This window comes from Orcinus orca, chromosome 16 (genome assembly GCF_937001465.1).
Source record: "Orcinus orca chromosome 16, mOrcOrc1.1, whole genome shotgun sequence".
NCBI lineage: Eukaryota > Metazoa > Chordata > Mammalia > Artiodactyla > Delphinidae > Orcinus > Orcinus orca.
Window position 1 is genome coordinate 2,341,000 of NC_064574.1, and position 22,472 is coordinate 2,363,471.

General features: G+C 59.1%; 1 protein-coding gene and 1 long non-coding RNA gene across 6 annotated transcripts in view; one reads left to right on the forward strand and one right to left on the reverse strand.

Moving 5' to 3' along the window:
- Positions 1-8,186, reverse strand: part of LOC101269265 (proteasomal ubiquitin receptor ADRM1) — a 54,922-nt gene extending 46,736 nt beyond the window's left edge. For 2 of the 5 annotated variants that reach the window (XM_049699674.1, XM_049699673.1), the window contains exon 1: positions 8,063-8,183. The gene's annotated coding sequence lies outside the window, so the exon portion shown is untranslated. Of the gene's footprint in view, positions 1-8,062 lie in introns of all 5 variants that reach the window. The other 3 variants (XM_033410210.2, XM_004282333.4, XM_049699675.1) reach the window with 2 other exon arrangements.
- A 5,557-nt stretch (positions 8,187-13,743) lies between these two features.
- On the forward strand, positions 13,744-19,041 carry LOC117197641 (uncharacterized). Its single transcript, XR_004478367.1, has 2 exons — positions 13,744-14,933; positions 15,024-19,041. It is a non-coding gene; the product is annotated as an uncharacterized LOC117197641 (long non-coding RNA).
- The last annotated feature ends 3,431 nt before the right edge of the window (positions 19,042-22,472 follow it).

Sequence of the window (22,472 nt, forward strand, 5' to 3'; positions counted from 1 at the left end):
CAGGGAGCTGAAGAGCTGAGGGCAGTGGCTCAGGGCGGGAGGCGGGTTTGGAAACTGAGGAACAGGGCGTGGAAGAACTGGCCAGGAGACCCGCAGAGAAGATTCCACGAAGTCTGGTCCCACCCCCTTCCCCCACAGAGGTCACACTCAGAGGGCGGTCACAGAGCAGGTGCCCCCAAAGAACTGCAGGTGAGACGTGGCCAGGGCCTCAGCCAAGAGGCAAGCTTCACTAACCGGACACTTGCTCAACCCACCGGATGCAGAAAACTGGGTTCCCATCAAGAACGAGTCAGAGACAGAAGCAAGCAAGCGGCAGCCCTCGAGAGCGCGGTCCACCCGTAAGACCCTCGCTGCCCCACAGCTCTCAAGGTCAAGGCCAAACCCGTCCCAGAAGCAGGCAGGCCCGTGCCCAGTGCAGACGGCAGCAGCGCGCCACGGGCCAGTGACAGAGCAAACCAAAGGCACTGGCGTCTCCCCAAGGGCCTCTCCTTCCCAGGGAGCGGCCTGGCAGGGACCACCCTGGCCACGCCGCCTGAGGCTGGCCTGTCACACCCCAGAAAGATGCTATGGTGACGCCTAAATGTTACCAGAACACACAGGCTGGGGTGCCCACCAAAAATGTGGAACCAGTGTCACTTCTGAGTGTGAAACCACAGAGTTTAACACGCAATGGACACAATTATTATCAGGAGGAATTAAGAACTGAAGGATGGGGATGGGAAAATTAAATTGGGAAAAGTGAAACCGAGGCTGCTAGGTGATGGGAACACACCCTGAGGACAGCGCCGGCCTGGGGAGGCTCTCCCAACCCGGCCGCTCCCGGGAAAGGCACAAGGCCCGGGGCCACCACCAGCCCTAGGGCCTCCAGGAGGCCTCACCCTCTCCACGGGGCAGTGCCACTGAGGGAGGACAGTGCTTCCTGGCCACACCACCTCCATGGTCACTGACTGTTTCAGTGTTTCAGTTTTGAGATGTCCACTTTGCAAAGTAAGCCCACCTGGATGCCTAACGACCCCTATCCTAGTCACGCCCACCATGCCATGGTGCCCACTTTCTTTCTTTTGTAAAAGAACAAAACTGGGGCTTCCCTGGTAGCGCAGTGGTTGGGGGTCCACCTGCCGATACAGGGGACGCGGGTTCGTGCCCTGGTTCAGGAGGATCCCACGTGCCGCAGAGCGGCTGGGCCCGTGGGCCATGGCCGCTGGGCCTGCGCGTCCGGAGCCTGTGCTCCGCAGCGGGAGAGGCCGCAGCAGTGAGAGGCCCGCGTACCGCAAAAAAAAACAAAACAAAAAGAACAAAACTTAACTGGAAACAAACACTCAACCTGTACAGATTCCAGAGCCGCATTGCAGAACCTCCGGCCATGCTGGAAATGCTCGGACGTGCTCTGCCCAGGGCAGTGGCCACTGGCCGCGGGTGACCTTAAGCATTTGAATCAAGTGGAGAGGAAGCCAATGCTTCTTTCTCTGTGATGCGACCCAGTTGAATTTCTTCCACTTCAACTGCCCACAGGTGGCAGGTGGCGTCCATCCTGGACAGAGCGCTCTAGGGCCTCACTGGGCTGGGACACCACGGGGGCCCTAGGAAGCTCCAGTGGCCCCACCAAGCAGAGGGAGGAACGTGGGAAGGAGGCGGCAGGCGGAGCCGGCAGTGCTTGGCCTCCGCGCACAAGTCCAGGCGGCGGCAGCAGGGCTGGCCCGGTCTCCACAGCCTTCCACGGCCAGCCACGGATGGAGCGCAGAGAAGGGCATCAGGCCAAGCCTGCCCTTTATTCTTATGCCCAAAGCCACCCTGGCTTTCTCACCTTGTACTCCCTGAATGTGCATTTTGCTGGCTGCTGAAGAAAGATCAGGCCTTCATATTCCTGTGTCTGTAAAAGCTTAGTGGTGGAATCAAATAAATGCCCCGACTCTACTCCCAGCAAAGCCTCTTGAAAGGGTGGCCATCATCTGCAGAGCGCCCGCGCACGCGTGTCTCGGTGCCCCCGGGGAGGCATCGAGTGGCCTTTTGGACACTGGTTCCTTATACTCGAGCGGAATCCGGTTCAGCCCAGTTGTGCAGGAGGCGCCATTTTGAGGGCAAAACAAGTAAACGTGTGCTTTCTGTCCGTGCAACTTTAAGAGCACCGGCCTTCTGCAGGGCTGCGTGATCTTCATCACGACATCAGCTGCCTGATGCTTCGGGGAACGTAACGCTTCTTCCCTGAGGGTGGGTGTCAGCGTCGGGGGCCGGGGCAGCCTAGCCCCGGAAGGCCTCCCGTCTCATCCCCGCCAGCGAGCAGGTTACAGTCAGCACACGGACTGGCCAACGTGCTTAGGGGTTCGGGCAAGAAACTGAAAGTTTGCAGACCTGAGGAAGGTAAAGGAACCTCCTGCTGTGTAAACAACTGCATTAATCGCCCACTGTTTGCCATACTCCACGCCAATGGGGAGGCCTTGAAGGGCAGGCACAGGGCAACCAGCCCGGCCCCCGGGAGCGGCCACGGGAGCCACACTTCCTGTCGGGACTCGGCAGGAGCCTAGAGCCCCACCCACATCCTCGCCCAGGACAGACTCCCTCCAGCCCCGTGCCACGCCCCCACCCCCGAACCAACTGCTTCCTATGCAACAGTGAGCACCGAAGACGTACCACGCATGTCGAGGAACACGTTTTTACAACCCGGCACAGAGCACTGCAAACAAGTACCGCACGAGATAAATGGATGTTCTTTGGTGCAGACGCGTTTGTCCGAATCAACCTCATCATTCTGGAACCCAGAGTAAAGCAGAGTGGTTTGAATGCAGCCTGGGGAGTGGGTGAGAGAGCTCTGAACAGGGAGCCTGTCCATAGCCTCTGGGCCCGTGTTCAGAGAAAACCACAAGAGCGGCAGCCACACCAGAGGCAGCGCGCTGACAGCCGCGGAGAAGGCAGACCATTGAAGTGCCCCTCCCCACGGCTTGTCCATCTCTGATGAGGACCAAGGGCCCGGACGCACTGGGGCAGGATGCTTCCGATGCCACCTCCATCACAGGGCAGGGTCCGGTTTCACATCCTCGCCCTTTCGCCCACTTCCCTCTCCTATTCCAGGTCCTTCCCGCCAGCTCTCGCCCAAGTAGGACCTGCTCAGCCCCTGACCGGTTTCACCCTGCTGAGAAATGTATCATCTGGTGTCCCGCCTGCCCCAGTCACCCCTAACCATGCTTCCTGAGCACTAACGGGGTGGGTGTTTAAACCAAGGTCAGGGAAGTCCACGAGTTTCTAACCACCCCCCCGCAAAAAAAAGAGAAACAAATACAAAGAGAAAAATTGCAAAATTCTGTTTGTGTTCATTTTCCCCCAGGAACACGACTCCGACTCTTCATTCAGTTCTCAAAGGAGGGGGTCCCTGATGCAAAACAGGTTAGCACCCCATGGTGGGTCCCAAGCTCTGGCGAGCACACCAGCCACACTGGAATCATGGGAGTGTGACACACACACACACACACACACACACACACACACACACACACACACGGCCCTGGGCCTCCCGCCTGGAAGCCTGGATCCAGGAGATCTGGGGCTGGGCCGTGAGCCTACACTTTCTACAGAGTTCCGCAGGTTTTTCTGGTGAGAAGCCTCAGCACCGAACCCACAGTGCCCTACCTCTGAGACAGAGCCCAGGGCAGCGCTCTGGAGCCACCCCCGCCCCGGGACCCCCCTACCCTCTCCCTTGTGTGTTAGAACACGCCCCACAGTTAATCTTTAGAACACAGGCACTGGTGCCTCACTGGTACCAAGTCAGGGACAGGATGGCTCTGGTTCTCCCCTGTCGCATGTCGAACAGGGCGCCCCGCGAAGAATTCTGTCACCGCTAGAATTCTTCGTGGTGCTCCTTTCCACCCTCAAAGTTTCACAGTTTGGCCATCAAATCACATGCTTACCTGGTTTAAAGCAACAGCGGAAGTCACTTTCCAGCCAAGCACGGTGGTACAGGCGCCAGGTCACAGCTGATCTTTTCTCACAATCAGCCTTTCGTTTGTTCAGTAAAACACACAGCCTCCCCTGCCCCCATGGCGACCATCGTCTCTTCTAGAACCTGGATTCAGGACGACTTCCCTACAAGACCATTCCTCACGCCAGGCTCTCCCCCAAGAACCCGCGTCCTGCCTGGAACAGGTGCTTCCCTGGGCACTTGTTAAGGCCAGTGGTCCCACCCCTTTGGTAAAGGTATGAGCTCAGAGGTTAGACAGGTCTGCCCAACCCAAAGCCACACAGACCATTCCCTCTGCTTATGTGACCCTGGCGCCCAGGGGTGCAGAGGCGTCCTGAACAGACAGGGAGGCTGTGTGTGTGTGTGCCCAGGAGAGAGTGCCAGGCCCTGTAAGCCCTCAACAGTGTGCACCTTCCCACCAGGCTCCCAGGCTACAGGGCCAGGGCCGAGCCAGCCAGCACTGACGTGGGAGTTTGTGTCTCAAAAGAAATCCTGCAAGAATTCCACTGATGAAATGAAAAAGCGAAGAAAGAGACACACAAACACCCGGCAGAAGTCTCCAGACCTCCATGTTTCTCACACACAGTCCCTTCTGAAGGCGGACCTCCACTGTTTAGCTCATTGCAGAGATTACAGTATTTGCACCACCGGGAGATCCAGCTGAAAGACGGTGATGCTTTGAAATTCTGCCCAATGACCCTGAGTTCTTTTCTGAATTTGGAAGGAAAAGGAAATAAGCCCACAAAGTTCATGGACACGTCGAAGTGACCATTTCATTACGTGTTTGTTAAGGGGAGCTGCAGGGCTGGGCCGATACTCCACACACGCTTCCAGCCAGAGCGTGATACGGCTGCAACGCCAACGCCTGGGATTTATCAGCAAAAACACTTTGACTGCAGCAGAGACACAAATTAATCACTGTACATGGAAACTGCATTTAAAGTGCCAAACTAGAACCTAAAATATTAAAAATTCTTAGGATTTAAGTATTTGTAAATAATCAGTAGTGTTCAAATACTAACTTCCTTCCAGTCTCAATAAGCTATCATTCAACCTTAAAGTGCACTAAGTTTCAGAAATTAAACCTCACCCCGCTGTCTGCGTTCCATCCTGAGTCCTCAGGAGAGGTACTGCATGGGTCCAGGGGTCTTTTTATAAGACAACCCCACTTGAATAGTCGTAACACAGAAATGTTACTGTAGCTCATTTCAGTAGAACTGCAACCCTACCTACCAAAGATTTCCTTAGCTTCACTTCTGCACTGCATTTGTTTGTGTCAGCGTCGGGTGGGGTCAATTTCAGTGCTCTCAGGTCTGGGACAGAAGGTCTACTCAGCACCTACTACAATACCAGAGCCTCTCAGGTTACATTTTCACCTATATTCCTGGCAATAACCCACTTTACAGGCCAACGCCCTTGAGGCAAGAGCAGATAAGTAACTTTCCTCCCATCAAAGTTAGAGAGCAATGGGGCCAAAACCTGAGAGCCCCAGGCCACCTCCGGAAAGATTCTTAAACTCTCAAGTGGAACATGTTAGCCACCTGAGGACGGTCATCACAGCTTTTGCTCAAAGATGCAAGCCCTGCACACCTTATACCCACCAGAGCCAAACTCCTAGGAAAAGATACGGCCTTGGCTTTTCACAGGAGTACTAAGGAAATCATTTGAAGACAGTATAAGAACACATAAAACGTTTCCAAAATTTCGCCACCAGAAAAAGAATTGTCACTTTCGTAATTAGCTGAATATAACAAGATTTTAAAAGTCGACCTAGTTTTAAGTACATATCCAAGACTCATTTGCTAGCATTTCCTGGAAGGCATGGATAAGAGGCACGAGGACGAGGGTCAAGTGGCACTTTTTAAACACTGAAATAACACTGCTCATCAAAATGTTAAACCAGAGCTGACCCCTCTGAACGCACATGGGAGGAGAAAGGAAAGCCCTAAGTACACGGTTTACGGCTTTAAGTTCACCACATTAAGTTCGCTCAGAAATGAATTCAAAATCACAACCTCATGCTTTATAGTGTGTCTATCCATCATCACCCCTCCTCCACCAGCTCGCCCTTTTCACACCGTGAACATCAACGACTTCCCTACTAACCAGGGAACGGGCAGCAGGTGGGGTATTTCAGCAAAATCTTGGATAGCCAGATAGAGAATTACTACTTTATTTTAGAAGAAATAAAATGGTTTTCTAAACATTCATGCTCACCCAAAATGAAAATCTATCAGTTATGTGTGCTGCAAGAAACAAAGTTCTGACACACGGTAATGCAGCACAACTAAATGTTCCACAGAAAAATGCTGAGGGGACCTTGTAAATGAAAACGTTGGTTTTTAAAAGGCAGTAGAGAGCGGTATTTAAGGGTGTAGACTCTGGAGCCAGACTGCCTGGGTTCAAATCCCTGATCCATAACTAACTACTTTGTGATTTAGAGTAAGTTACTTAACCTCTCTGTTCCTCAGCTTCCTCATGAATAGACAAAGGATAATGGAACTAAGAACAAGTCTTGTAGTTTGTTGTGAAAATCACATGAATAAAGTGAATATAATGTGCTTATAGCAGTCCTGGAACAACACTTGTCACGTATTACTGTCATCTTAGATAAGAGCTGTTATTAACAGAAGGACAGGTGAGGCAAGCGGGAAAGGTACATTCTAAGGAGATTCAGTCATCTGCGTACTAAATCACAGCACCCTGCCAGGCGCTGCCCTGGACAAGGGGGAAGTGCAGCCGATAAGGTTCCCGTCTTCATCAAGGGGGACGGGAACGAACAATTTGGAGCACCTACCACAGGCCAGGGACTGCTGGAGACAAGCATTTCATCTGCTGCTCTTATCGGCCCTGCCAGGTAAACGGCACACGTCGCAGAGGAAGGAACTGAGGCCAGGAGAGACGGAAAACACTGCCAAGCACACAAAGTCATCAAGGGCCTTCACTCTGCCACCAGGGCAAGGAGCCACAAGGACGGGGGTCCCACGACACCTCTTCTCTCCAGCTCCAGTGGATGGAGAGGTCCCACAGCTTGCAGCCAAGCATGTAGCGGGCATCCCAGAAATGTCTGTTGAACTGAACCGAGTGAGACCACGTCTCCAGATGTGCACGGGCAGCCCCAGAAAAGGGACTAGTGCAAAAGCTGCTGGCTGCCGGTCCAGAGCTTGTACCAGACTGACCCGTCAGTATAAAAACCCCAGGGACAGGAACACAGCTTCCGGGGAGGTGACCCTCACACTCAAGAGGGCCAGGGACATCGTAACACCACCTGGTTGCTTCTCCCAGAAAAACCCGGGAACACTGATTGGTGATTACCCAACAGTCTTGTTCTGGGCTTATAAAGTCTCAAGATTTATTCTGCTGATTTCTGGAATGTAACTGGAAACAGAAGGAAGCTTTTAAAATCAGATTACAAATCTAATTGATCTAACATATGTGTGAGGTAAAGAGCTCTCCACAGCAGGTACAGTCTGCTGAGGTTGACAAAAACAAAACGAAGAGCAGTGGAAGGGGTGGACACGAGCACAACACCTTGCAGGGTCGAGACAAACCCACAGGTGGTCGCCCGGGCAGGGGAGCGGAGGGAGGGCTGCCCCGCGAGCGCGGACACTGACTCTTCACCCTGGACCCTTCCTGACTGGTTGACCGCGGGCGCCGGCTACCTTAGACACAAGGGGAAGTCGGGGGTCCCAGCGCCCCTGCCCAGCGCGGCCCCCGACTCATCCCTGCCGCTGAGAGGGGCGCCCGGGCCAGCTCTCCAGCCGACTTCCGGGTGCGGTGTCCGGCAGTGCGGCCCGGGGCCGCAGTTGCCCGGCGACGCGGGGTCTGGGCGACCGCCCGGTATCCAGGCCCGCCGCCCCCGCCGCCGGCAGCCAACTTTCCTCCCAAGTTTCCTCCGGGCCGGGACGCGGCCGGCGGGCGGGCGAGCGGGCGGCGGGGGGCCGGCCGGGCCGGGGCCGGGGTCGGGGCCTGGCCGGCGCGCGGGGGTCACGGGGCTCCGGCTCCACTCGTCCCGGCCCGGCCTCCCCGCCGCCCGCAGCCCAGGCCCGCCCGCCCGATGCTGGGCGCCGTTCCCAGGCAACTCGGGGTCGGGGTCCCGGCCGGGTCACTCACCTGGACCGCGATCCTTCCAGCGCCGACCGAGCTCCGCTGCCCGCCCCGCCCCCGCCCCGCAGGCCCGCGACCCACTGACACCAAGGCGGAAGTGCGGCCGGCTGCCCAGTCGACTGACAGCCGGCACCCGCCACTCACTGCGTCCGGCGCCGTCGCGTCGGCCGCCGCCCGCCCAATCAGCGCCCGGCCCGAGGGCCGAGCCGGGAGGCGGGAGTATGCTAATAGCACCGCCTGATCGGCCCCGCCCCCCGCCCCATGGGAGTCCGGCCCACGCGGAGGAATGACGACTCGGGTAACCCATCAAAGCAGGGGGAGGCGGGGATATGCAGATATTGACCCGAAAGGGGCGGGCGGGTGGGAGGAAGGGGCGTGGCTGGATGAGCTGAGTTTACAAACAGCGAGTCGGGTGGCCGGGGCGCGGGTACATGGCGCGCTGAGTCCTCCGCGCCTGGCGCTCCCAACCCCCGGGGACGGGCGGAGGCGGGAGTCACCCTCCTAAAGCTGCCTTCCTCAGCTCAAGCATCTTTCAGGGCTTCCCACCGTCCACCCTCCGTGCCATGCCTTTCACCACTCACCAAAACCCGGCGCCAGTGTACCCTCCGGCTGCATCCCTGACCGTTCACTCCCTTGTTTAAAACCTTTGGGGGCTCTTACTGACCCGTAGTGACGCCATGGTTAAGCCCAGAAGCTCTGGAGTCAGACCCGAGCTTGCATCCTTACCAGCTGTATGGCCGTGGGCAAGTAAACTAACCTCTTTGAGCCTATGAGTACCAAGGTTTTCCTTTGCAAACCAGGTTTCTCCCACCCAATCCCATCTAAATCTTGGGTCTGGTTTGGGGTGGGTGGAGTAACATGGATCAGGCTGGCTGCTGAGAGTCACAGCGATTGGATCAGGGGTGAGCAGGTGACCCTGTCCTGGCCAGTGAAGGTCAGTCCTGGGACTTTTGCTGGGGGTCAGAGAGCTCAGGCCAGAGGGAAAACTGAGGTCACAGACCTCCACAGAGCTGGGCTAGGTGACAGAAAGATGCATCGATAAGTCTGGGGCTACTGATGGGCACCATGTCTCCACTAGGGGAGGGGGCACCTGGGAATGAAACCAACCCAGAGGAAAGCAAGAGCAAATACCCCTGGGTCTCCTGGAACCAGCTGCACCCTCAGCAAGCTCTATCCTAGACTTTTCAGTAATGTGAGTGGCCACGTTTTCCTTTCTGCTTAAGCCAGTTGGAGGTGGTACCAAAGAATCGCTGGGACCCTGGAGCCACAAGAGTGCCGATAGACCACCCCGATCACGTAGCGCTTTCTGAGGTTCCTGCCCTTCACCGCGTCTTCCACAAAGCTAGCCCCAGTTGGCCTCTGCACTCCCTCCTCAGAACATTTCCTCATTGCCAGCGGGGGCGCGGGGGGCTGGACTGCGGCTGCCTCTGCAGCCCCCGTGCAGATGAAGCTGCCTCCTGTAAACAGCGGGGCAGAAGCACGTGCGGCAGGGCTGCGGCCCAGGCTGCATTTCTGGGCCCAGAAAGCCAGTCATCCCCATGCCAGGGTCTGGCCCCAGCTCACTGGTGGGCCCACTGTCAGCGGGAGCCCGGAGACGTGCAGGGACTGAGAAGGAGCTCTCCCAGCCACTGTTGGAGAGAAAAGCCGGGAGGGAGGCGGGGCCAGGCCTCGGAAACAAAGGCATTGCCATGGTTACCTGTGAAAAAACTGACACCGGCTGGAGAGGGAAGGGTGCAGCGTGCAGTCTCCCAAGCCAGGACAAGGACAAGGCCGGTTGCCACGGAGATGCTCCACGGCTTCCCTCGTGCGCCTGGCCTGAGTCCAGCGCAGGTCCCTCACTCTGACAAGCCTCTTAGGACTCTGAGCCCCATGCACCAGCCCAGCTCTCGGCCATGAACTCCAGGGGTGAGTGCAGAATCAGAGAGCTCAGGCCAGAGGAGAGGTGGGATGAATGGGCCTCCCACCTGCCCACGGATCACTGAGGGCTGAGCACCGCCATCTCTGCCCTGGCCTGAGGGGTAGGAGTGGGCTCTGATCCCGGATGGGTCCCGTGGCTGGGATGTCCGCTTGTCCCCTTTAACCAGATGCAATGAACTGGGCTCCAAGGGTCAGCTGTTGCTTCTTCTTTCCTGGTCCCTGTGAACTGGGCAGGAATTGTCCTTCAGTTAGAGGCTGGAAGGAGGGTGCCTTGGGACCAATCAGGAGCATTTTTCATGACCTTCACTAGGTCAGGCGGCCAAGTCCAGCAAAATTCTCCAGGAATGGGATGAAAGATGGGAGCAGAAAAGCAGACAAAGAGGGTTTGGGACCAGGCAATAATGGTGACGATGGTGACGACAGCTGACGTTAGCCAGTGCCCCATGATTTGCATGCCTCATCCAGTTTCACGTTTACAACCGCGAATCAGATAAACACTCTGTATCATCATTCCCACTGTACAGATGAGCAAACTGAGCCTCAGCAGGGGAAGTAACTCACCCAGGACCTGCAATGAGGAAGTGGCCCAGACCCAGTGCGTTCCTGCCACCCAGCAGCCTGGCACAGCCCAGGAGCTTGTCAGAAAGGCAGAGCCCTGCCCATATCTCCCGGACCAGGATCTGCATCTGAAATAGGTGCCCAGGTGTTCCTGGGACCAGTGGAGGGGTATGTGCAGCTCATGGCCACGATATCAGCTGATCCCTGCCCCGTGGTCGGGAGGGGGCGGGTCATCGTAGTGTCCCCCTCCATCCTGAGAACTCGGGCCTGGCTTGGCCCCAGAGTCTGTTCAGGACCCCAGGGATCCATCCGTGTGTGCACTCTCAGAATTTGAGAAGTGCTGGGCTAGTAGATAACTTTTGGGGTGACTGGTCTCACCAGAACTGCTCCCAGATCAGGCCAACCTGGCAGTCACGTCTGCCTGTGACCTTCCCTCCACCCCAGGCAAGGATGACTTGAGCCTCCCTGTCCCAACTCCTTCTGAATCAGAATCAGGTGACAGCATGGCCCACAAGCCCCCTGGGCAGCGGCTGAGCCTGTGGCGTGAGGCCGGGAGTCCTGGGCTCTGGAGGCCCCAGCCGCGCGGGAGCACGTACCCTCACTTTGCCCTCAGGAGGCACATTCACGTGCGCCTCCCTCCTTCCTTCCATCACATCAGAAGGCACAGCAGAAACTATTGCTCCCCCTTCAGTGGTGAAACTGAGGCTCAGAGAACAGAGGGGCTGGCCCAGGGTCACCCTGCGGAGTGGGCCAGCGGTGTGGTACCAGCCCTGCCCTCGGCCTACTGGTCTTCCCCCGGCTTCACGCCTCCTTCCCCAGCAGGTTTCTGAGCCTGGATGGGTCTCTGTATCTCAGTGTGCGGCCAGAGTTGCAGCAGAGCTGGGCATCCAAGGATGCCGGGTACCCGGTGTTGCTGACCTGGCCTTTGCCCCTGGGGAGGCCCGGCCCGAGGCTCACTCCTCTCCCTGCCGCCTCCCTGGTCCATGGAGAGGACATTTCCCTGCTCCCTTCTGTGGAATGCTGGGGAATCTTCTATCTGGATGCAACCTGGGTGGGCAGAGGGTGGCTGGCCACTGAGGTGGGGCCCCGGCCCTCACGTGGCCCAAGCTGAGCCTTCCCCACACAGCTTTCAAGTCTCCTCTGCAACGTGACAGCGCTCAGCTTCCCTGCCGTCGGAGAAGAGTATTTTTAGTTTTGAACCCACCACGTGAGAGAGACAAGTTATCAATAGCAGCGGCAAAGGGCTTTTTCTTTTTTTTTCCCCGTGGCTTTGGGACCTGAGCAATCTGCACCCGTTAAATTCTGCCAAAAGAGAAAAAATGTATTCCTCTTACAAACTTTTTACCCCGCGCCTTCCTCACTGCTGCAGCTTTGCAAACCAGCGCTTCCCGGGTGATCCCACCCAGCTCAGCAGCGCGCTGCCCCCAGCCCCTTATAGCCTCTGCAGGAGACCGCTCTGCCCTGCGAAGGGACCGCAGGAGCCAGCTGACCCACGGGAGCGGAGAGAAAGAGCAGGGTGGGGGCTGCAGCCCTGGAACAGGCAGGAATGAGGGGCTGTGGGGGGGGTGGCTTCCATGCTCAGAGTTGACTGACATGGGCCCCGCTTCTAGCTTCAGTAGCAGCCCTAGCACTTATTGAGCACTTACTGTGTGCCCAGCCCTGGGCTGAGTACCTTTAGGTGTATTGTCTCAGCTAAATGCCCTAATCACCCTCTGAAGACTTTCCCAAATGAGGTACCGTGGAATCCCAAGGCCTTTCTGGCTGCTATCAGGTGTTTCTAGAGGAAAGGGTTCCACAGTCAAACAGGTTTGGGAATGCTGTTTAAACAAAGCCAACAAGTGTCCCCCTTCTCAGGGCCCTTCCCACTCTGGTATATGTGGGATCCTCCAAGACATAGAAGGGCCTGCTGCAGACCCAGGATTTATTGGAACTGGACAACTTTTTCTTTTCCCTATGGAATGTCTTGTATGACTCTGAATTGGCCTCCTACCTTGCCTGGGGGACATTTGGGCCCACTTAGCTTCCTGCTTTTTAGGATTAGTTAGAGCTGCATGCATGAAAAAACCCAGAATAATAAAGGCGTCAGCAAAACAGAAATGTCCTTCTTTCTCACGTGGCACAAGCCCCGGCTGTCCAGGGTTGGCAGGGTACCCAGCTCCTACCTTATTGTATCACTCTTCTAATACTAGCGTCCATCCTCAGTGTCACCTCACAACCCAAGATGGCTGCTGGTGCTCCAGCCATCACATGCATATTTGACCAGGAAGAAGGAGTAAGGGAAAGAACAAGAGCAGAGGTGCTGGGAGGTGCTGCCCCACCAGGTGAATCATCTCCCTTTGAGAATCTGTCCCTGAAGATATACCAGACACTCCTGCTCACATCTCACTAGCCAAAACTTTATCCCATGCCACTCTCAGTGGAACAGTAGCATTTTAGCTGAGTGCATTTCCAGCCTGAATAAAACAGAGGGCCCAGGGAAGAAGATTATGTGTGGCTAGGCCTGACTGTGGCCCCCAGGCCTCCCCCAGCGTCCTCTGGCAGGCCCAGAGATGCAGACACCTGGTGAGGCGTGGGCAGTGCCAGACGCAGAGCAGCACTCTCAGCTCCCAGCCTGTGTGCCTACTGTGTGCCCAGTGTGGTACCAGGCCGGGAGCCTCAGCGCTGTCCCTGGACAGAAGGCTTGGTTTCTCTCCTCCTGGCTCTGCCCTGAGTGCCGAGCACCTGCTGCACTGCTGGCCCTGCGCTGGGTTCCAGGTGCTGTCATAAGCAGGCATATGGGTCCAGGAGGCCACAGGGGACCCCCAAGCAGGCAGGTCCTTCTCTCCCCACCCTTCCCAGGGGCTCACGTGCAGCGGAGGGGTGTGGGCGCATCTGTGCGCAGGGGACCAGTGGGGCAGGTGGGAACGGGAGGAAGACAGCTCGGGCCGCGCTAAATTTAACTTGTCGGAGCTGCCGGCCTGGCCAGGGGAGCTGCCAGGCGTGGGGGTGGGAAGGGGCAAAGCTGAAACATGCCCAGGGAGCAGGGATGGGGGTGGCCCAAAGCAGTGTGATTCATTTCTCTTCCTGGGAGCGGTCTGGGCCAGCGGGGAGGGGCTGGCGGCAGCGGCCTCACCTCCATTCTGGGCAGAAGCGAGCTGGCTCCCGCGGAGGGGGGTGGGGGGCCTTGCATAAGAGAGAGCCTGGCATTTGGGGTCTTTTGGAGGATAGGCGTGCTCCCCCCATCCCATCCCCGGAGAGGAAGGCAGGGAAGGGGAGAGGAGGGGGCAGCTAGCAATCTGTGCCAGGCAGTCACAGCAGGGTTGGGGGGTCTGCCCTGGAGGCTCCCACTTGGGGAGTGAGAGGGGACCACAGTGGCAGGGACAGGAGTGCAGCCTGCAGTCGCGTGGGGCTCCATGCTCGGTTTACTGCTCAGCTGTTGCCATCTTGAAATTCTTAATTTCTGAGGAGGGGCCCACATTTTTGTCTTGCACTGGGACCCACAATTCTGTAGCCATCTGAGGAAGGGTCAGCACAGGAATCGGGGCCCACGGGGTGCTGCCTCTCCGCTTCCGGGGCCGCGGACTATGCATACAGCCGGCCGGATGGCTCCGTCCCCTCCAGGTAGGGGGAAGACTGGGCCAATGGGCCAGGTTTTTTCTGGGCAAGAGGCAAAGGGACTGATAAGAGGCCTTGTGCTGGGCACTTGGCCAGCCCTGCCCCCACCGAGGGAAGGCAGTCTGCCCAGGAGTCCCACGGCCCGGGGCTCGGGCCCTCAGGGCTGGTCCTCTCCGAGGCACCGCTGGAGACAGAGCTGGCCCGGCACTTCCACCCACTCACCGGCTTCAGGAACGACATGCCTTCTGGGCTCCTAGCCGATCAGCACGTAGTAGGTGCTCAGTGAACGCCCCTGGAGGCCAGCAGGAGGTGGGTGGGGGTGGGATGGGGGGGGAGGAACCTGCAGCCCCACTCAAGTCCAGGCTCTGCCACTTGCTAACAGAGCATCTCTCTGAGCCTCAGGTTCCCCAGTGGTGGGGCCCTTGGAGGGCGCGGGCGTGGCCCCCCGTGACAAGCATCCACTTGCTCTGCACAGCATCCACCCCTGTCTTGTAGGAACAGCCCAAATCCTCCTGTGGGGACCCCCACTCACAGGCTGACCCCACCTCTGGCACGCACGTGACTGGAACCTGGGACATCACGGCCTCAACTTTGAGATAAGCAGTCAGGCCATGGGCTTGGGCCCCTGCATCTGTTGTCAGGGCTGTGAGCTGTGAGCTGTCAGCCTGGAGGGGCCACACCAAGGGGAGTGGCTGCCTGAGAGGAGAGCAGGGCTGGGAGACAGGCTCTGACAGGAGCAGTCAGGCTCCTGGATCCAGCCATGCCTGAAGGAGGTCCACCACCAGTGAACCGTCAGACGCATGCCCTGGTGAGCCAAGATCTCCATGCCCCCTCCTCCACGTGTGGGGAGGACGGCTACCTATCAGGACAGGCCTCTGGGCCCTTCTCTGTCCATCAGGGCTTCCTACTGAAGAACCTTCCAGTGAACTTCGGTACTTGTTACGTGACCTTTCCAGCTCTGCATGAATCAGCTGAGCAAATTGTGAAAATGTGAGAGGATTACGCAATGCCAGGAAAAGGTGGACCCAAACTGAGGTCTGGCAGGGACATGGGGAAGTGGGCAGGGGTCTCACTGGGGTGACCGACACCCAGGGCCATGGGAGAACCCAGGCGGCCCCGCTGTGCCCCTGCAGAAGGCAGGGCTCTGGTCAGGGACCGGGGGCAGGGACTTCATGTTCCTAGTCACAGCCCAGCACTGCCACTTTCTGCTTGTGGCCCTAGGCCAGTCTTCCAGCACAACCACCTGGCCAGCGTGTCCTAAGAAAAGCAAACGGCTTCCCAAGCAAAGCTCCCCCAGCCCCCAGGGCAAGACCCAGGAGGTGCTCCTCCGGGACCCCAGCCCGCTGCCCCGCAGCCGTGCCCCCGCCCCCGGGCCTGGGGGCTGCGCACTGGTTTCCGTGCTGTGATTTCCAGGTGTGTGTGCCTGTGCGGCCGAGTGACTGAGATCTGTGCCCAGCCCGGGGGCAGGGGGGCTACTCTAGAGCAATCCCTTGACCCCAGCCCTGGCCCAGGACCTGGTCCTGCAGTCAGGGCCACCCGCGGAGGGAGGGGACATCTCTGTGACCTGACCTGTCCCTACATGGTGGGAAGGAGGACGAGTGCCAGCTTCCTAGCTTCCTTCAGGAGCCCTACCCCTGGCTCAGGTCAGAAGCACACCCACAGACACACGTGTACGCACACGCGCACTCGGCCACACCCACACCCACACGAAGACTCACAGCCAGGCCCACATACATAGACACACTAAGAAACACAAGAGACACACATGTACAGACACATGCACATATGTGCACACACACAGGCATACACATATGTACTTAACGGCACACGCAGACACACTGCACACAGACACACCTTGGGAGTTGCCCCAGGCCCCCTCCTTCCTCCTCGAGAACTCGGGGGACGTCTTCATCAACCGGACCCTGTGCCCCAGCACGGAGACGGTCAGCTCTTTCGTTATTTTCCTGACAGACACAGGCCCCGCAAGGAGCCGCCTGAGTCCCGGGGGACTCGGGGAGTAAACAGAGGTGCAACCCTGGGGCCTGGCCTCTCCCGCAGGAGGCAGCTCCCAGAGTGGGCCCCTCCTTCCGACCCCCCGAAGCAGGGGTCAGGGCCCCATGCAGGGTGAGGGCCCTGCGTGTTTGCCCAGGGCTGGTACCGTGCGTGCATGGCACACACACCTGCACATGCGTGCACACACATGCACACGTGCTCTCTGGACCCCAGCACAGAACAGCACAGGCCAGGTCAGGAGACCTGGAGTACCCCTGAGGGCTGGCAGGGGAGGGCGGCGTGGGACAGGGGTGTGTTTGCTGGGAAGAGAGGGAGGTGGGCTGTGGTTCCAGGGCCGGCACGGGGCCTTGGGGACCCTGACGGGGTCTGGGGAGGGGGCTGTCGGCCTCTCAGCCTCACCCCCCGAGCAGAGCAGGGCAGCAGCCAGACAGGAAGCTCGTGCACAGGAGTCAGAGCCCCAGGGTGGCCGCCAGCATGCCCAGCCCAGCGGTCCCTCTGTCCCCTGTCCCAGACGGACGACCCTACCCGCACTGTGACCTCAGCTGCTCCAACCACGGGGAGGGTATCTCTGGCCCGTGTAGGGAGCGTGCTGCCCCCATCCCCACCCGCCCAGCCTCAACCCCAGGCCTGGGGTCTGAACAATGGACTGGGGTCACCAGGCCCCGTCTGCCTCGTCAGCACTGTCACCAGGGCCACCTGACCTGTCCACCGCGAGAGGGGCCCAGCAGGGGACAGGAGGCCTGAGGGAGGGCGAGACAGGGCAGACGTACAAGGGCTCTGACCTGCTGTGACACTGGCGCTGCTGGGCACAGGGCGCAGAGCACGGACAGGCTCTGGGGGGCAGGGCCTCCAAGGGCTGGCGGATGGCAGCCAGCCACGGCCAGCAGGAGTGCAGACAAAGGCATGGCTCAGTCCCCACCCGTCACCCTGCAGCAAAGGCTGAGGGGCCGAGTCCATGGCAGGAAGCTCCGGGGGCGGGGGCAGCTGCAGCACAGACGAGGACCCTGGGCCCGGGCTGGGCAGAGCTGGGCACCATCCCTTCCTCCGCTTACACATGCGGGTCCACGCTCCCCCCCTCACCCACTTCCACGAGCCCCAAGGCTGGGCCCTCATCAGAGCAGCCTGTCTCCACCCATGGCCAGGCTCGACAACCCCGAGGGTGTGATGCTTACTACCCAGGGTCTGATCAGGGTCTAGTCCACAGGCCCTGGAGAGTCCTGGCCGGGACTCATGGTCTGAGCTTGGCTCAGGTCCCCAGCCCTGCTGACACATGGCACAGCTGGGTCACAGCCACAGGAAACCCCACCAAACACTCTTGGGGATGCAAGGGAGGTTCCCAGGCTGGGGCCAGCCCCCCATAGCTGGATTTGAGGGCCCTTCTGACACCTAGCCCCACCCAGGGCTCTGGAGAAGGCACCCTGGACGAAGGTCCACCTTCACCCTTCTTTCCTGCTTCTCCATGGCTTATGCTTTTTTTCTGGGTGGGGAGCCTCACCACGCAGCATGAGGGATCTCAGTTCCCTGACCAGGGGTCGAATCCGCGCCCCCTGTAGTGGAAGCGTGGAGTCCTAACACTGGACCGCCAGGGAAGCCTGGCTTATGCATTCTTAGTGCATGGAGAGAACCTGCAGAGACGCAAGCAGTTTCATTCATTCATTCGGCAAATATCGATACTTAACTGCCAACCTGGGAAGTGGGCACATCCAGAACCACACCTGAGTCATGCAGAGGCAGCTTCTGGGGGTGAGGGTGCCTCTTTCCTTAGAGAAGAGCATTTATTACCTCTGGCCCCCACCCCAGTTGCCCCTGCGCCTCCCTGGCAGCTGTTCGCGCGCCCTTAGATCAGACCTCCTGCAGAGAGCCCCTCCCGAGAGCCCCTTTTCTCGTGGTTAATATCTCCACTGGCGCCATCCTTAGGAGGAAAGGGCAATAGGTGAGGAAATTCAGACCCAGGGTCAAGTCCCCCTCCCATCAGCTCTCCAAACTGTGCTCTCTCCAGCCTCTGAGTCCCTGCACCTGAGTCTCTCCGCTCCCCCCGCGTGGACACCAAGGCCCCAGAGCTCTTTTTTCTGGGGGCCACTGACGCAGGCCGTGGGATGGGGGTGACCTTGCCTCTAAGCTGGCAGCACTGGCTCCAGGAGAGGGGGGGCGCAGGCCGGGAGGGAGGGCTGCCAGCTTCATTCTTGCGGGTCGCCGCTGGGGAGGACTCCAGAACCTTCTGACCCAGGCTCTGTGGTCGGATGTGTCTGGTGTGCGGAGAGCTGCCCCTCGTCCCTCACCCTCTCGCCCTCATTCTCACGCTGGGCCCTGTGCTCACAGCAGCCAGGAAGCAGAAGACACAGATGCCCAGGAAGAAGGCCGTCTCCTCAGTCCGTCCCCAGTCCCACTGCCCCGCCTGCCCCCAACCCGTGAGCTTCATCTCAGGGACCTCCAACCGAGCTCTCAGTGCCCAGGCCCGCTGTCCCCCCAGGACCAGGCAGGGGCTCCCTGGACACTGCCAACAAAGAAAGGCACTGCCAGGGGAAGCGGCACAGGCACACGGGACCCACAGGGGACGACTGCCCAGGTTGGGGTTCAAGTGACATTGACCATATTGCTGTAAGCTCAAGCAAAGCTGCCCCAGCTGGCCACCATGACTGTCCAAGCCAGGCCAAGGGGGCTAATTTTGGGTGCTGTTGGTAGCCCTGTCTTCCTCCTGGGGAGTGGACAAGAGCATAGGAGAGCAGCCTGGAGCTTCAGGAAAGAGATCTTAGGGGGACACTCCCTTCCGGGAATGAGGTGGATGCAGGGAAAAGACAGGTGGAAAGAGAAGCTGTTCTTTGAGTTCCTGGATGCAGCCGTGTCTGAAGCCCACCTCCTGGACTTTTCAGCCGTGGGCAACAATAAACATTCCTTTACTTAGGCTTTTTTGAGTTGGTTTTCGTCATTTGAGGCCAGACCACAGCAACTGCATCCCTGGTTCTCCTGTCCTCTCTCTCCTTCCTGCCACCTGGGCCATGGGCCCAATTCAGCCTTGTCTCTAAAGGCAGGGAAGTCAGACTCAGCTTTTATTCCAAAGCGGTGACCTTGGGAGACATGCTGATCACACCCGGGCCCTGAGCTCATCAGGGTGCACCCGGAGCTGGCTCAGAATGTCACCAGGAAAAGAAAAAAAAGAGGACAAGGAACAAAAAAAGAAAAACCTGCATATTCCCATATTCCAGTGAGCTCTTGCAGAAAGGCAGAAGGCAAACAGAGGTTCCTCTAAAGAGGTGTCACGGCACCAGAGCCAGAACGCTGGCAAGCACTCCAGCAAGTGTGCCTTGGCCATAAGAGCAGGAGAGTTGCCGGGCAGAGGGCCACAGCGGCTCCACGCCACTCCCCTCGTTATTTCTCATGAGGGGGCCGCGTCCCGTGCAGCAGGGTAGGGCTCCGTGGGCGCCGGCGCAGGGCAGGCACTCCGATGAAGGAGAGGTTTCCCAGCTCAGTGGGGCAGCTGGAGGCGGAGCCCGCTGCCCCATGACCGTGACCATGACCACGGGCGACCAGGACAGCGTCCTGCTGCTCAGACGCCAGCATGCACAGCTGCGTCTCCCCAGCCCAGGGGCCCTCTGGCCCCAGACCCAGAAGAGGTGAGCGGGCTGTTCCTGGGCCAGGCCTTGGACTCCAGCGCCGGGGCTGGGCCTGGGGGCCTGATGACCTCTCCCCCAGGAGGTCCAATGGGCCATATCATCTATCTCAACACGCTCAAATCTGAGCACCCCCTTGTCCCCAAACCTGCTCCTCCCACAGACCCCCAGCTCATTCGTGTCAACGCCACCCTCGAGGCATTTGAGCCAAAACCCTGGAGTCAGCCCTGATCCCGTCGTCTTTCTCTCACACAGCTCCTGTCGGCTTCGACCCAGAATCTGCCCGGGGCTCCCCTCCCCCACTGCCACCGTCGTCCTCGCCTGGAGCCTAGCAGCAGCCTCCCCACTGGCCTCTCGGCTCTGCCCTCGCCCTGCTGGAGATTGTTCTGCCCTGAAGCAGGGAGGCCTGTCTCACTGTGTCTCAAAACCCTCCCGGGCCTCCCTCAGCGTCTGCACAGGGCGTGAGGCATCACATCTGCCCTCCCCGCGCCCCGCCCCCACGGCCGCCACAGACGCACGCGCGCTCCCACCCACCTTGTCCTTTGCTCCCGCGGTCCCCTCTGCCTGGAACGCTGCTCCCTCCAGATCTCCACCTGGCTGCCTCCTGGAGGTCTTGGCTCGACTCCCTGGCCATCCTTCCAGAACCGGAACGCAGCCTGTGTCAACTTGGGTCCCCCAGGGAGCAGACGCGGAGACAGGGTCCAAGGTCGAGAGGTTGGTGGGGACATCTGTGAAAGACAAAGGGAGCAGGTGACGAGCGTTCAGCCCGCAGTGTGGGCCTGACATGTGCGCAGGGAGAAGGTAGGTAGGAAGGGGGAGCCCCCCGGGAAAGTCTCAGCCCCCCACGGGGGCCCCAGAGCAGACACTGCACACAGAGGAGTCCCACACGACAGCGGCCGACCAGATGCCCGGGAAGAGGCTGCTCTCAGCTGGGGCGGTCACCGGCCCTCCTGTCAGCAAGTTCCCTGTGCAGGGGCCTCTGAGCAGCACACGTCTGTGCTGCAGGTTCTCTGCTCCATGCGGCAGGAGGGAGGTGGGTGAGGTCCCGCCGCTGCAGCGGGTCTCGGGGCCCCTCCACTCTCCAGCCTACAGCCCTCCTCAGCTGTCACCCCTGCAGATCTTAGGGGCTGAATGAACGAATCAACTGATCAATCAGTGGGTGAGCTATTTCCTGTGTGAGGGGTGTTTTCACTAATCTAGGGCTTACGTGATCTGGGACTGGACATTTTGAACCCCAAATGCTGGCTGTTTTGACAAATGGAGAAACTCGGCCCCCAGGCCACGCTCTTTGGGGGTGTCCAGGTGAGCTGAGAATAGGGGCCCATGTACCCCAACGCTCAGCCAGCCTTTCCTAGGGTCTTGGGGCGTTCCCTGCCATCCTGGGGCCTGAATACCCACTCCTTGAGACAGAGACCTCAGGGCAAGATGCCCTGTGGACAGTCACGTGGGGACCTGCCTCATTCACCCCAAACTGCCTTAGTCAAGTTGGGCCCAGCCCAGAGGACTCTAGGCTCCTATCCCGACAAGGTCAAAGCCCCAAGAGTTAGTACATTTGCAAGGTCAGGGGCCTTGATCTCAGGGCTGCGCCAGGAGTGTAACCATCAAGAGAGGGGCCTCTGGCCTCGTGTGACCTTGGGCAGGTAGCTTTCTGGGCTCTGTGCAGGCTGCTGGTCCTACCCACATTGTATGCTGAATTCCGGGTCGGGGTGGGGGCTGATGAGGTCATGTGTGTTAAGTGCCAACAGGGGGCGCTCGCCACCCGTGGCCATGGCCATCCTCAAACCTCTGGGCCAGCTGTGGTTCTCCTCCTGATGGCCTCCATTTCAAGAGGAAGGTCTCCACACTCAGAGAAATTTGGTAACTCTCCCAAGTCACCCAAGTGCCAGGGTCTGAACTGAGTCCATCCCCTGCATCCCCGGCTCTATAGCTGCTGTGGGGTGAGAGACTGCCAAGGAAAGTTCGCGAACACTAAAGGCCACAAGGACAACCGGGTCCCAGCTTGACTGAGACTTTCAAGGGGCTGCCCTCTGCTCAGACTTCCCTCTAACCTGGACCGGAACTGAGGATGGGAGGGGGCTCCCAGCCAGTGAGGAGAGAGCCAGGCGCCCCCCCACTCCCCATCCAACTCCATCTCTGGAGGCCTGGGATAGGGTGGGGGTGCGCCCTTGAAGCACTGACTGGCCAGAGCCGGCCTTGGGGTGCCTGTGAAGGAGCAGGCTCTGGCGGGGTCCAGGTGGCAGGGAGCTGCTGGCGAGCGCGATGGGGCCCAGCGGCACCATGCTGGACTCCAGCAGCTCTCCACCTTGGCTCGTCTAACCACCAACTGGTGCCTGGTCCTGGCACAGCCCTGCCCACCATGCAAGTTGGGGAGCTGGGGGAGCCTGCACGAGGAGCAGGGCTTGCTGGTGGAAGGGGTACAGCCAGCTACTCAGAGAGGGCTTCTGGGAGGGGGAGCTGGAGCCCCACACCTCTCCCCCAGCGCAAGCTGCGAGAAGCCATAGAACCGTGGATCCCCTGGGGCTGGGGTGAGGGGCTGGGGTCTCCTCCCTGCAATCAGCCCTGAGGAGGGGGTAGGGGAACCCAGCACCCCTCCCTCACTCCCCGAAGTTTCTAAAGCACCTCGGGGCTAGGGGGAGAGGTGGGTCCCAGCGTGATCAGGAAGCTGCTGGAAGTGCGGGTGCCGGTGTGCCAGCGCCTGGGGTCCCCCTGCAGCCCCCACCCCCGCA